The 11292-nt window shown below is 36.7% G+C and overlaps 1 pseudogene; it reads right to left on the minus strand.

The window, feature by feature from the left end:
• Positions 1-4298: 4298 nt before the first annotated feature.
• LOC138170256 (mitochondrial 2-oxoglutarate/malate carrier protein pseudogene) lies at positions 4299-5393 on the minus strand (annotated as a pseudogene).
• Positions 5394-11292: the final 5899 nt, after the last annotated feature.

Below are 11292 nucleotides of genomic sequence, written 5' to 3' on the forward strand. Positions count from 1 at the left end.
TACCACCACCACCGCCACCGCCACCACCACCACCACTACTACTACTGCTACTATTACTACTACTACTGCTGCTGCTGCTGCTGCTGCTACTACTACTACTACTACTATGTAACATTTAGATAGTGCTTATTATGTGCCAGGTTACAAAACCTGCTAAGCAGGTTACAATCATTATCTCATTTGATCCTCACAACAACCTTGGGAAGTAGGTACTATGATTATTCCAATTTTACAGATGGGGAAACCAAGGCAAACTCAGGTTCAATGACTTGTCTAAGTCACACAACTAGCAAGTATGTCTAAGGTCATATTTGAACTCAAGTCTTCCTAACTCCAGGCCTGGTGCCCTATCCACTGCTGGCTTACTATTCTAAGGCAGTAGTCTACTTTTCAGAGGGAGAGACTTGCAAACACCCACATGAATGGTCAGTGATGCTAATGTGAATGTCCCCAAGGGAATAGATTCTGATGTTTCTTTAGTTAGAATAGAAGGTTCAAAGGACCAACAATGAGGATTACCATTGTTCTATTACAAACTATATACTCAATTCCAGTCAAATGAACTACTTGGAAAAGGGATAGTTACTACATTGGTTTTAGCCTAAGAATATTTCAGGGTAAAAGTAACACAGAAAGCTACATATCTTTTTAAGAGGTAAGAACATATTTTTTTAAATGGAATGGAAAACTGAAAATGACAGACTGGAATTATTCCCATAAAATTAATTATTTTCTCAATTAATGTCAAGTAGAAACAAATGTAAAAGAATTTGAAAGCTTTTATTTTCTTGATTTTATTCTTACTTAAGCAATGTGTCATAGTGGATAAAGAGCTGGCCTGGAAGACTAATATTTATTGACTGTGTGACCAGTGCTCTAGGCCAGATGTGCCAAACTCATGGGTCACAGGCAGTCCAGAGCACTCCCTCAAGATGCCTGAACCAAATTAAAATACAATTGGGAAATATTTAACAAGATAAATGAAAGTACAATAAAACATGCATTATATTACATTTTAAAACTAAGATTATATGCTATCAGCAGAGATCCTCATGTGTGGTTTAGTGCCCTATTTCTATTTGAGTTTGACAACACTGCTCTAAGCAACTCTTTAAGGGTCTTAAATATCAGTGAAAATCCTAAACTGCTTTGGTAGGGGGAGTTTTCTCATCTGTGAGTTCCCAAGTCTAGTGAAATCTCAGGTTTACTCCTTAACCCTGTCCTGTACACACTTAGTATTTCTCTCCCCATCAAGAACCCCCAGTGATTGTGATGAGTGATTTGGGAATCTCAATGAGTCAGTTACTAGTTATTCTTTTTTTTTTTTCATATGGAGATCAAGGTCTGAAGCAGTTTAGGAAATGAGTAGTTACAAATGTGGGTCATGGAGGAAAGCACTGTGTTTAGAATCAGAGGGCCTGAGCAATCAGCTTAGTAATATTGTCAAAAAAGGAAATTATTCTGGCAAGACATTCTTGGTGAAGTCATGATGGCTCTGTGAGAACATTCCTTCCTTTTCTAGATATTCACTATTTCTTTAATAATGCATCGTTGAATTTCCCTTGGAATCAAAGTGAAGCTTACTGTCATATAGTTTTCTGAATCCATTCTTTTTCCTGTTTTCTGAAAATTGTGATAATATTTGCCCTTCCTCAATCCTATAGTACTTCCCTTGTTCTTCATGAGCTTTTAGAAATCTTTGATGGTGACTCAGGAATCATGCCTGCCAATTCTTTCCTTACCCAATGATATAATGCATCCAGGTCATGTGACTTGATTTCATCAAGGGCACTTAAGTGGTCAGTTACTATTTTCTTACTTATTTTGGGCATCTATTCTTTATTACTTATTTTGGCTTTATCCTTTGCAGTTCAGATGTTATTTTCCTTAGTAGAGAAACAAAATTAAGAACTGAGATGTTCTATATTCTCTCCCTTGTCAGTTATCATCACATCCATCTGAGAAAGGGTCCTTGCCCTTCTTTGATACTAGTATTTTTTTACAGTATTTTTAAAAATCCTTTTTTATTGTGCCTACCTTCTTTTACTGGCTTCTGCTCATTCTGAACCTTAATGTTTCTGGCACTTATGTTACTGTGCCATGATTCTATATTCACCTTTATAGATCATTAAAAGACCTGAACTCTGTGTCCAAGTTAATCTCTCTAGGCAATTTGTTTTTTCTCTTCTTCAGAATTCTCTTTGTGTCATAAGAATTTCATTCTTAAAAGTTTCCTATCCTTCCTCAATTGATTCATCCTGCAAAATTTAATTGTACCTATCCTTCCTCTCACCCCTTTCAAATCTATTCTCCCCAAATCTCTGGTAAGTATCAGACTGTGCCCAGGTTTCTCCTCTTTCTCTATTGTATACTCAATGAAGTAGTGGTCTCTTCCTTCCAATTCATCATTTCTGCCTCTGAAACCAGTTCCTACCTTTTGGTGAGGGTCAGATCCATAGTAGAATTCCCCTTTTGGTTCCTCTATCTTTTGAAAGGTGAATTTTTTTTATTAAGGGAAATAAAAAAGTATTAGATGCTCTGTTTTTGACAGAAAGCTCCAGTAGATATTTGGATAACAAAAGTTTTCCATTATTACTGCAAAATCATCTTTAATAGCTTCTTTTACATTTATTAGTATTTAGTGAAGAGTGATTACTCATATGGTCTCTTTTTCCTTGTTCTCATCTCAGGATCTAAGGCAATAAAGGGGGCATGTTTTGATATTTCCTTATATATTTCTAAAATTGAAACATTTTCTCATACATTAATTAGCTCTGAGACCTCATCTCAGTTTACTAAATATTATTCAAGTCAACTGGAGAAACTTCCTTCCTTAAAAGCTCTCACTCATATTTCTTTATATAGCATTTTATACATTTACAAATTATATATATATATATAATTATTCATTTTGTCTTCTTTGATCTACTCTCTTTTATTTGATCTTCCTCTCTGCATAGCTATCAAAGGTAATTTCTTTTTTGATCTTCTAACTTCTTTAGGATGATACCCTACATGTCCTTTAAAATAATTTTCAAGTCTACAAGAACAATGTGTGGAATGTGAAATTGTTTCAAAAACCAACTTAGCATCTTAAAAACAAACCCTTTATTATATAGGAAAGGTGCTGAAATTTGAAGAAAAACATAGATTTTCTATTTAAGCTATGAGAATGCGACTGTCGTAAAATCAAAATAGTCAAATGAATACATACTTTACCTTTAGATTCTAGAACAGACACTATTACAAAAACTCACCTGTTTTATTATGGGGTGGCACTGAGCAATCAGTACATATAGATAATATATTCCTATCTTTCCCTGGAACATACTTCAACAACAGAAATATTACTATATGCTTTATCAATTTTTCTCTGAAAACTTGTTATGCAAACATACAATAGAATATAGACTGTTTCTAAAAGTCTTACTGCAGTTTTAAGCTTTAGTAGCTTAATAATAATATAAGTTAAGTTTTAATAGCTTAAAGCTCCATTAAGACTTTTGGAATACCCTGTCTATACTAATTCTATCATATCCAACTGTTGGAATCCCTCCTGATCCAGTTTAAATGTCACCTTGTCTATAATGCCTTTCATGATCTCACAGTAAGAAATGATCTTTCTTTATGTAAAACTTTCATAACATTTTGCATTTACCTCCCTTATGAGCTTATCATATTCTATTTTGTATTATAGTTATTTGTGTATCTTTTTTTCTCTACTAGAGTGTAAACTCCTTGAAGACAGGGACAGAGTTTTATTTATCTTTGTATTCCAATATGTATTTCTACAGAGAGTCCATATTTAATGTTTGTTGAGTTGAGTTGATAGACTACCCACAGGAGTTTGTACTGTTGAAAGTACAAATCTTCCTGGAATTTGTAAATGGAAAATATGGACTTAAGGACTTCTTCAATTTTTGTCATTTTACCATAAAATTTTTATTTGGTAAGCTAAAACATTTAAAATATTTTCATGAGATTAGTGGTCTTTTTTTTAAGACCAAAATCTTTTATATCAGGAGGAACCACATAGTAGGGGTGGGAAGAAGAGTGAAGGAGTTGTGGGAAATAAATAGATTTATTTATTCATTCATTCTTTCATTCATCTATATCTATCTATCTATCTATCTATCTATCTATCTATCTATCTATCTATCTATCTATCTATCTATCTATCTATCTATCTATCTATCTATCTATTCTGCCAAGGAAGGCAGAATCCAGACATCCCCTTTTGAAAGTGAACTTATGGCTAGGGGCCAGGAGGATTGAGGCACAGCTTGTGAGTGTGTGGGCTAGCAGGGACCCTTCACATCTCCAATCTTGGGAGCCACATCCTCCTGATCCTCAAGGCACCCTTGGGGGTCCCCTCTACTAAGAAAGAGATTCTTGTAAGGGTTGTTCAGTTGCAGCAGGAAGATAAAGGTGAGAACAGTGCTGGGGCCAAGCCCAGCATAATATACTAGGGGTGAGTCCCTTCCAGAGGCTGAAGAATCCTTCCCATTGAACCGATTTGTAACTTCAACAATACAAACTCCTGTGGGTACTTTATCAATTCAACTCAACAAACATTCACTAGCACATTCTATCCATTCTTATACTCTGGATTGCCCTCGATCATACGAATAGTCGGGATCCTAGTTTTAACAATGTGCACAGAAATAGAAGCTGTTGTGGAGACCAGCCCCCTAACCATACTGCCACAGAAATGACGGATGTTGTCAGAGAAGTAATTTGAAGCCATGAGAAACAGTTTAGTCTGTTAATAGGTAGCAATTTGGGTAGCAATGACAGCAATAGCTCTAGCCGGTAAGGGATACACCAACCACCTCCACAGAGTGAGGACCCCCTCTTCCCTGGAAATCCTGGAATGCTTCAAAAATATTCTTGTAGCAGCTTCACTCCTTCAAGGGCAACCGACCACCAGCTGTCATATGAATCAGGGCAAAGTCAGCAGGTGTTCCAAAGAAGGCTCCCATGGCACCTACTGTCATGGTAATCAGGACCTTCAGCAAGAAGTTAGGAGGTGTCCCATCTGCCTTAGGTGTTCAAAGTACAGTATAAATGCCCAAAACGAATTGTTGTGTAGGTGGCCTGGTGCAGGAGCCCAGCAGAGAGCCTGGTGTAGACGCCTCGAACTTCTTTTGCTCTCCGGATACTGATGAAAGCTTGGGCTTCTATAGAGCAGTCTTGGCCCCTTTCCCTCTCAGCTGCATTGGATTCTTCACCAAGTCTAGAGGCTGCACAAAAAGAATGACCGTCATCCCAGCCAGGCCCCTGGACAAGAACTTGACCCTCTTGGGGGATGTGCTGCCCCGGTAGTCCCCAGGGCTCCCCACCTCTGCAGCCTCTGCCATCTCTAGTAATGCCCCACAGCACCCAGGCCTCATGGGCCCGCGCCATTACAGGTGCCCAAGGTGTCACTGCACACTCGCCGTGGCTTACACGCTCCTTGCTTGCTCATTCCCAAATTGAGGAAACACAACCTCGCCCACCACCAGCCTTTCCACCACCTCAACTGGAAGCTGGGTGACTAGAACTAGGACTAACTAGTCAATGTATTTTGTTTTTGTTTTTTAAATCAACAAACAACAAACATATTGGGTTTTGTATTCAGTATGTGATGAAGAAGATATGATCTACTGTAGAAAAAAAGTAATTCTCAACTGTTCTCTTTTCATATTTTCAACGTGAATTCTTTTAGTACATGTTGAGATCATTTACATAAAGGTTTGCAAAGTAAACATGTGAAGCAGTAGTTATCAGTGTCTTCTCGCTTGTCTTTTACTCATAGTTATACCAGCCAGGAACTCTGCCCCTCCCCCATAATCATTTGACATATTCTTCCTTTTAGACATCTTTTCCATCAAACCCTTGACACTTTCAAAATCATGTCACCTTCAGCATAAATTTCTTCTGTATCTACTTCTGGTCGGAATGATCTCCTCAACCTAATTTTCTTAAGTACTATTTCCTCAATTATTTAGAATCCAAATGTGGTGATTTCTTTGTCAGAAAAATACAGATGCCAGAAAATAATGTAACCAACTGATGGCAGAAATCTTTAAAAAGATGCAAATGAACTTAAAAATGATATTCAAGTTGTTCAACTTCACTGATTATTTCTTAATTTCTATCTAGCTACTATAGACTAGAGTTTCTTAGAAAATAATTTTTGAGATCAAAAATCAAAATGAGATTTTTCTGATTCAAATCCACCAAAATTATATTTTGGAGATAGGGACATATGAGTATGGCTCTAGTCAGATAAATGGAAAGACTGACGATTCTAAGGAAAGCTATCAAGAGAATAAGATCCTAGATGAAAGATGTTAGAAACATAGTTAGAAAAAAAGAAGGGAAGAAAGGATGAATGAATTAAATAGGTACTTTGGAAATAATTGCTTTCATAGATATTGAACTAATTAAAAATAGCCATTTCCGGTGGCTAGGGGGTCGCAGTAAGTAAAGTGCCGGCCTGGAGTCAAGAGGACCCGAGTTTGGTTCAGGCCTCAGACACTTAATACGCACATAAAAAAAACTAGCCCTGTAACCTTGGGCAAGTTACATAGCCCCAATTGCCCTCCAAAAGGAAAAAAAAAAAAGCCGTTTCAAAGAGGATTCTGGGAAGATGGTGGGTTAGGTGAGAAAACTTTTGGCTCTCCAAATTTCCACCACACCACACACAGAAAAAAGAAAGAACATGGACTCAGAGTGAACATACAACATCAGAAATAAACAGGAATCAGGGTAATGCAGTTTTCTTCTGGAGACAACTTGAGGAGACCGCAGTAAAGACTCAACCTCCAGTGGAGTTTCAGCTTGAGTGAAGTACAAACACCTCCAGGTCCACTCTGGAATCAGCAAACAATGAACCCTGGGGGCAGCTGGGTTGGGAGGCAGTCTCAGCCTCAGGAGCTTTCACCTCACTAAGAGCTTGGAGATCTCATCACTAGGTAGGAAAAAATTGAAGGACCGTCTGCTATCCAAGGAGACTAAGGACAGCTGTGCTAACCTGATGTGGTCCCAGGCTGCAACTGTGGGGGAGGAGTTAGCACACACCTGGTGAGGAGGTAGTAGAGGAGCAGAGACTCCACTGACCGTGGGTATTTGAGGGAGAACAGAGCCCCTGCTTTCAGTTCTAGGGCAGAGAAGACAACTGTAGTTCGTAAGCCATTCAGGGGACCACAGGCAGCAAAAGTATTTGAGGGACAGTGTGGCTGGGGGCCCTAGCTGTGGCTTAAAGGTGGAGAGGAGTGCCTAAGGTTGGACCCTGGGACAGAGCTGAGACTTAGGGCATCATTCCCCACTCCTTGAGACTAGAACTTGATTATAATAATAGCCACTAAAAACAAAATAAAAATAAAAATGAATAAGTAAAGGAGAAAGAACCCAAACATACATACATACTATGGAGATAGAGAAGATCTGTATTCATATTCAGAAGAAGATAATAGAGCTAAAAAAAAGCCACTCCTTTTCCAATGAGAAATGTCAAATGATCTGAAGACCAGAAAGAGTTCTTGGAAGAACTTAAAAAGAATTTTCAAAATCAAATAAGAGAGATTGAGGAAAAATTAGAGAGCAAAAAAGAGCAATCCAAGAAAATTTTGAAAAGAAAGTCAGCCAACTGGAAATAGAGAATCAAAAACTTAAGGAAGAAAACAATTCCTTGAAAACTAGAATTGGGCAAGATGAAGCTAATGACATTATAAGACACCAAGAAATAATAAAACAAAATCAAAAGAATGAAAAAATAGAAGAGAATGTGAAGCATCTCATCAGAAAAACAACTTATCTGGAGAATGATCAAGGAGAGACAATATAAGAATAGTCAGACTACTTGTGAAGGATCTGATAAAAAAAAAGGAATTTTGATACAATATCACAAGAAATTATCAAGTAAAATTGCCCTGAAGTTCTAGAACAAGAAGGCAAAATAGAAATAGCAAAAACAAAACAAAACCAAAAAAATCCTCCACTTACCACCTGAAAGAGAGTCCAGGAGGAAAACTTACAGGAATATCATAGCCAAGTTTTAGAGTCCCCAGGTTAAGGAGAAAATATTGCAAGCAACAACAACAAAAAACTAAATATCTTGGAGTTACAGTCAGATGTACATTGAAGGACCTAAGGTCTTAGAGAACTATTTGATCATAAACTAGGGTAACTTATCCAGCAAAGTAAAGTACAATCCTGAATGGGAAAAAAAAACCCCCAACACTTAATGAAATGAAAGACTTTCAGGTATTTGTGACAATAACAGCAGAACTTCATTCAGTAATGGAAAGAAGAAAGCCCATATAGATGTAGTATATATAATGCCACTCTGTACCCACATCCTATTTACCTATCCCATTTCTTTTGAAAAAAGTATAGACATATATATGCATATTTTTGTACATATTTATACCTATACATGCAGCACTGTGTACATATGTATATACCCTCACTTTTTGTTGCATAAAAATCCCTCTTCCAATACTGCACATCTTATTATCAAGACTCAGAAACTAAGTTACCAAATTCTTTTAATGAAGCAAATATGGGAAGGACAATGTAGAGAAAGAGAAGTAGAGATGAATTTTAACAATAAATATTGATTCCCAAATTTGTAAATAAAACCATGCCAAAAAAAAATAACACAATATGCCCACCAAATTTTTTTTTTACTGTGATCAAGTTGGACTTATTACAGGGATACAATAGTTCAACTTTAAAAGTTACTAAATTTTTAAAAATTGCAAATGTTAATAATTTAATAAATGCAAAAAAGGAAAAAGGTATAGACACATAAAGACACAGTCCAGTCATGAGTTGTTTCCCCTATGAGCCTAAATTTGCCTCCTTGTATTGAAACCTCTAGTTTTGTCTAAATTTCATGCATCTGTGTGTAGACATTTGGGGCCTAAGGGTTTGCTATTGGTTTCTTTTTAGGATTTTGTTTCTTGTGAACTTCTGAGTGTTTCCATAGCTATTCTTCATCCTACATGAATCTTTTCTCCATGGTATCCAGTTTTCATGTACCTATGTAATTCCCCCTGCCCTCGCAAGTTTAAAATTGAAATTCAAAAGTGCTTCATAACTACTTTCAAATGGTTTGCATTTAGTTTAATTTTAAAATAGAACTTTGCAAAAAATGATGAAAATTCTCTTTACTTTTCCTTTCAATAATTCCATTTTAGAGATGGCTATGACACATATTTCAGCCTAACTATTAGAAGGTAAGGATAGCAAAGTTAGTTACCTTTTAAAGATGTAAGAACAGATTTTTAAAACAGGGCGAAAACAGAATAACATCCTAGAATTGTCGTCATAAAATTAACTTATTTTTCCCCAATTAATGGCAAGTAGACAAAAATGCAGAGGAATTTGAAAGTTTCTATTTTTCTTTCCTCTTGGTTTTATTCATACTTGACATTCCTTTTTTCTTCAGTAAAGGGAGCAAGCAGGTAGCACCCCTGCAATGTGTTTTGGCATTATTGATAGAGATGCTCCAAAATCAACAGTTATTTTCTGATGTCGGAAGTCTTTCAGGATTCCTTTTGATGCATTCCAGGGCTGGATAAAGACATGTTTGCCTAAACTGGCTTATCTCTTAAATAGGACTTTCTGGCTGAAACTGGCCCCTGGCCCCTGTTGCCAGGTGTTACTCAAACAAGCATCTATCTATAATTATTCATGAACTCTTTGAATCCAAGTTCCATGAAGAGCTCAGTGGATTACATAGACTGTAGGTGATCTTTATTGTAGAAGATCTGCAAAAGCATGAATATAGACATATTTTCAAAAAGGGAAAAAATTTGTATCACAAGCTTGAGTTTTTCTAAAATTTGTTCAAAGACTTATTGTGACCGAAAGAGTGACACATTTCAATTGAAAAAAAAAACTTTTGAAGTAAATAGTAGCAGCAAGATCTTTTTCAAGAGCAAGAAAATCACATACTTATAACACCTTGGGTTATGAATAATGTGTTCAGCCAAATAGGAGGTGGGATAGGGTATCCTTAAATGTAAGTACTTTTTGCTTCATCATAATTACAGATACACACACACACACACACACACACATATATATATACACATACATACATACACACATATACACATAGTAACTAATTCACTGTACAAAGAAATGTCTTGGTAACCAACCTGTCATTCAATTCTAATTCACTAGTTAATTAGATAGTAAGCATGGCAGTGCTCAAGGTATATCATAAATTAAAGCAGAAAATGTCTACACTGTCAGACTTAATTAGAAAGTTGAACATTGTTCATGTTCACAGTAGACACCAAGTCTGTCTAGGTTAGACCTTAAGTTCTTTTTCCCTGTTTAGGAAGCTTTTTGAGTCAATTACCCAGATAATTACAAAAACAATCTGTTTTAAAATTTTGCCTATGTAGACATATTCAGAGGGTCATAGTCATGGCCAACATCATCAGCAAGGTACACTTACTAAGTTTGTTTCTTTGTTTTAATGAATCTTTATTGAGAACTTCCTATGTACAAGTCACTGTGCTATGTTCACATGCCTAATTTTATTTGGTACTGGGGTTATACAAAAGAAACTCCAGATCTGGTCCTTGCCTTTAGGTACTTCTCATTTTAAGACATTGATGTGGTCACATATGTATATGTCAAAAAGGCAGCAGATACACTAAATGCCATCAAGGTCTTTGTATTCTGTACAGATACTTTGAAAGTGTGCATCACTGGTAGGTATAGAATATAGGCAGTGGGGGAGCTGGAACACAATTATCTTGGTCATTTAGACAAAATATTATACTTTACCGGACAGTAATCAGTTGATTAATTGATAGTTTAACTCATACTCAAAACAATGTACATCATCCTGAAGTGTCTACATTACTTACTCTGCGGATAATGCTACGCACCTCATACTTGCTCTTGTCTCAATCAAAAACAGGGTTCCTTTTCAGATCTCCAAACTTACTCTGAATGTATTCACCATCTGTGGGTCCTAGGTTTCCCACATGTACCAGTTTGTATTAAAACAAGAGCAGAGAGAAAACAGCTTTGTCCTAAGACCAGAGTTCAGCTGTTTTCTAAAGTGCTGTTCCCAATCACTCTTCCTGTCTAAACTCTGGACTCTGCCTGCCTGCATGGATTTACTTGCTTTTGCTTGTTTTAGCTGATTTACCTGACTTTGCCTCCTAACATTTGCATTATTTAGGTTTCCTATATCTCCTAGACTCCTTCTTGGTCAGACTCTTGGACCTCTCCCTACCCATCTAGGCAAGTTGAGTCATTCAGTCAGTTAGCATTTAG

This window comes from Petaurus breviceps, unplaced genomic scaffold, assembly GCF_028583685.1.
Source record: "Petaurus breviceps papuanus isolate PSGF00001 unplaced genomic scaffold, PetGlider_PUasm1.0 38, whole genome shotgun sequence".
In the NCBI taxonomy this organism is placed as follows: Eukaryota; Metazoa; Chordata; class Mammalia; order Diprotodontia; family Petauridae; genus Petaurus; species Petaurus breviceps.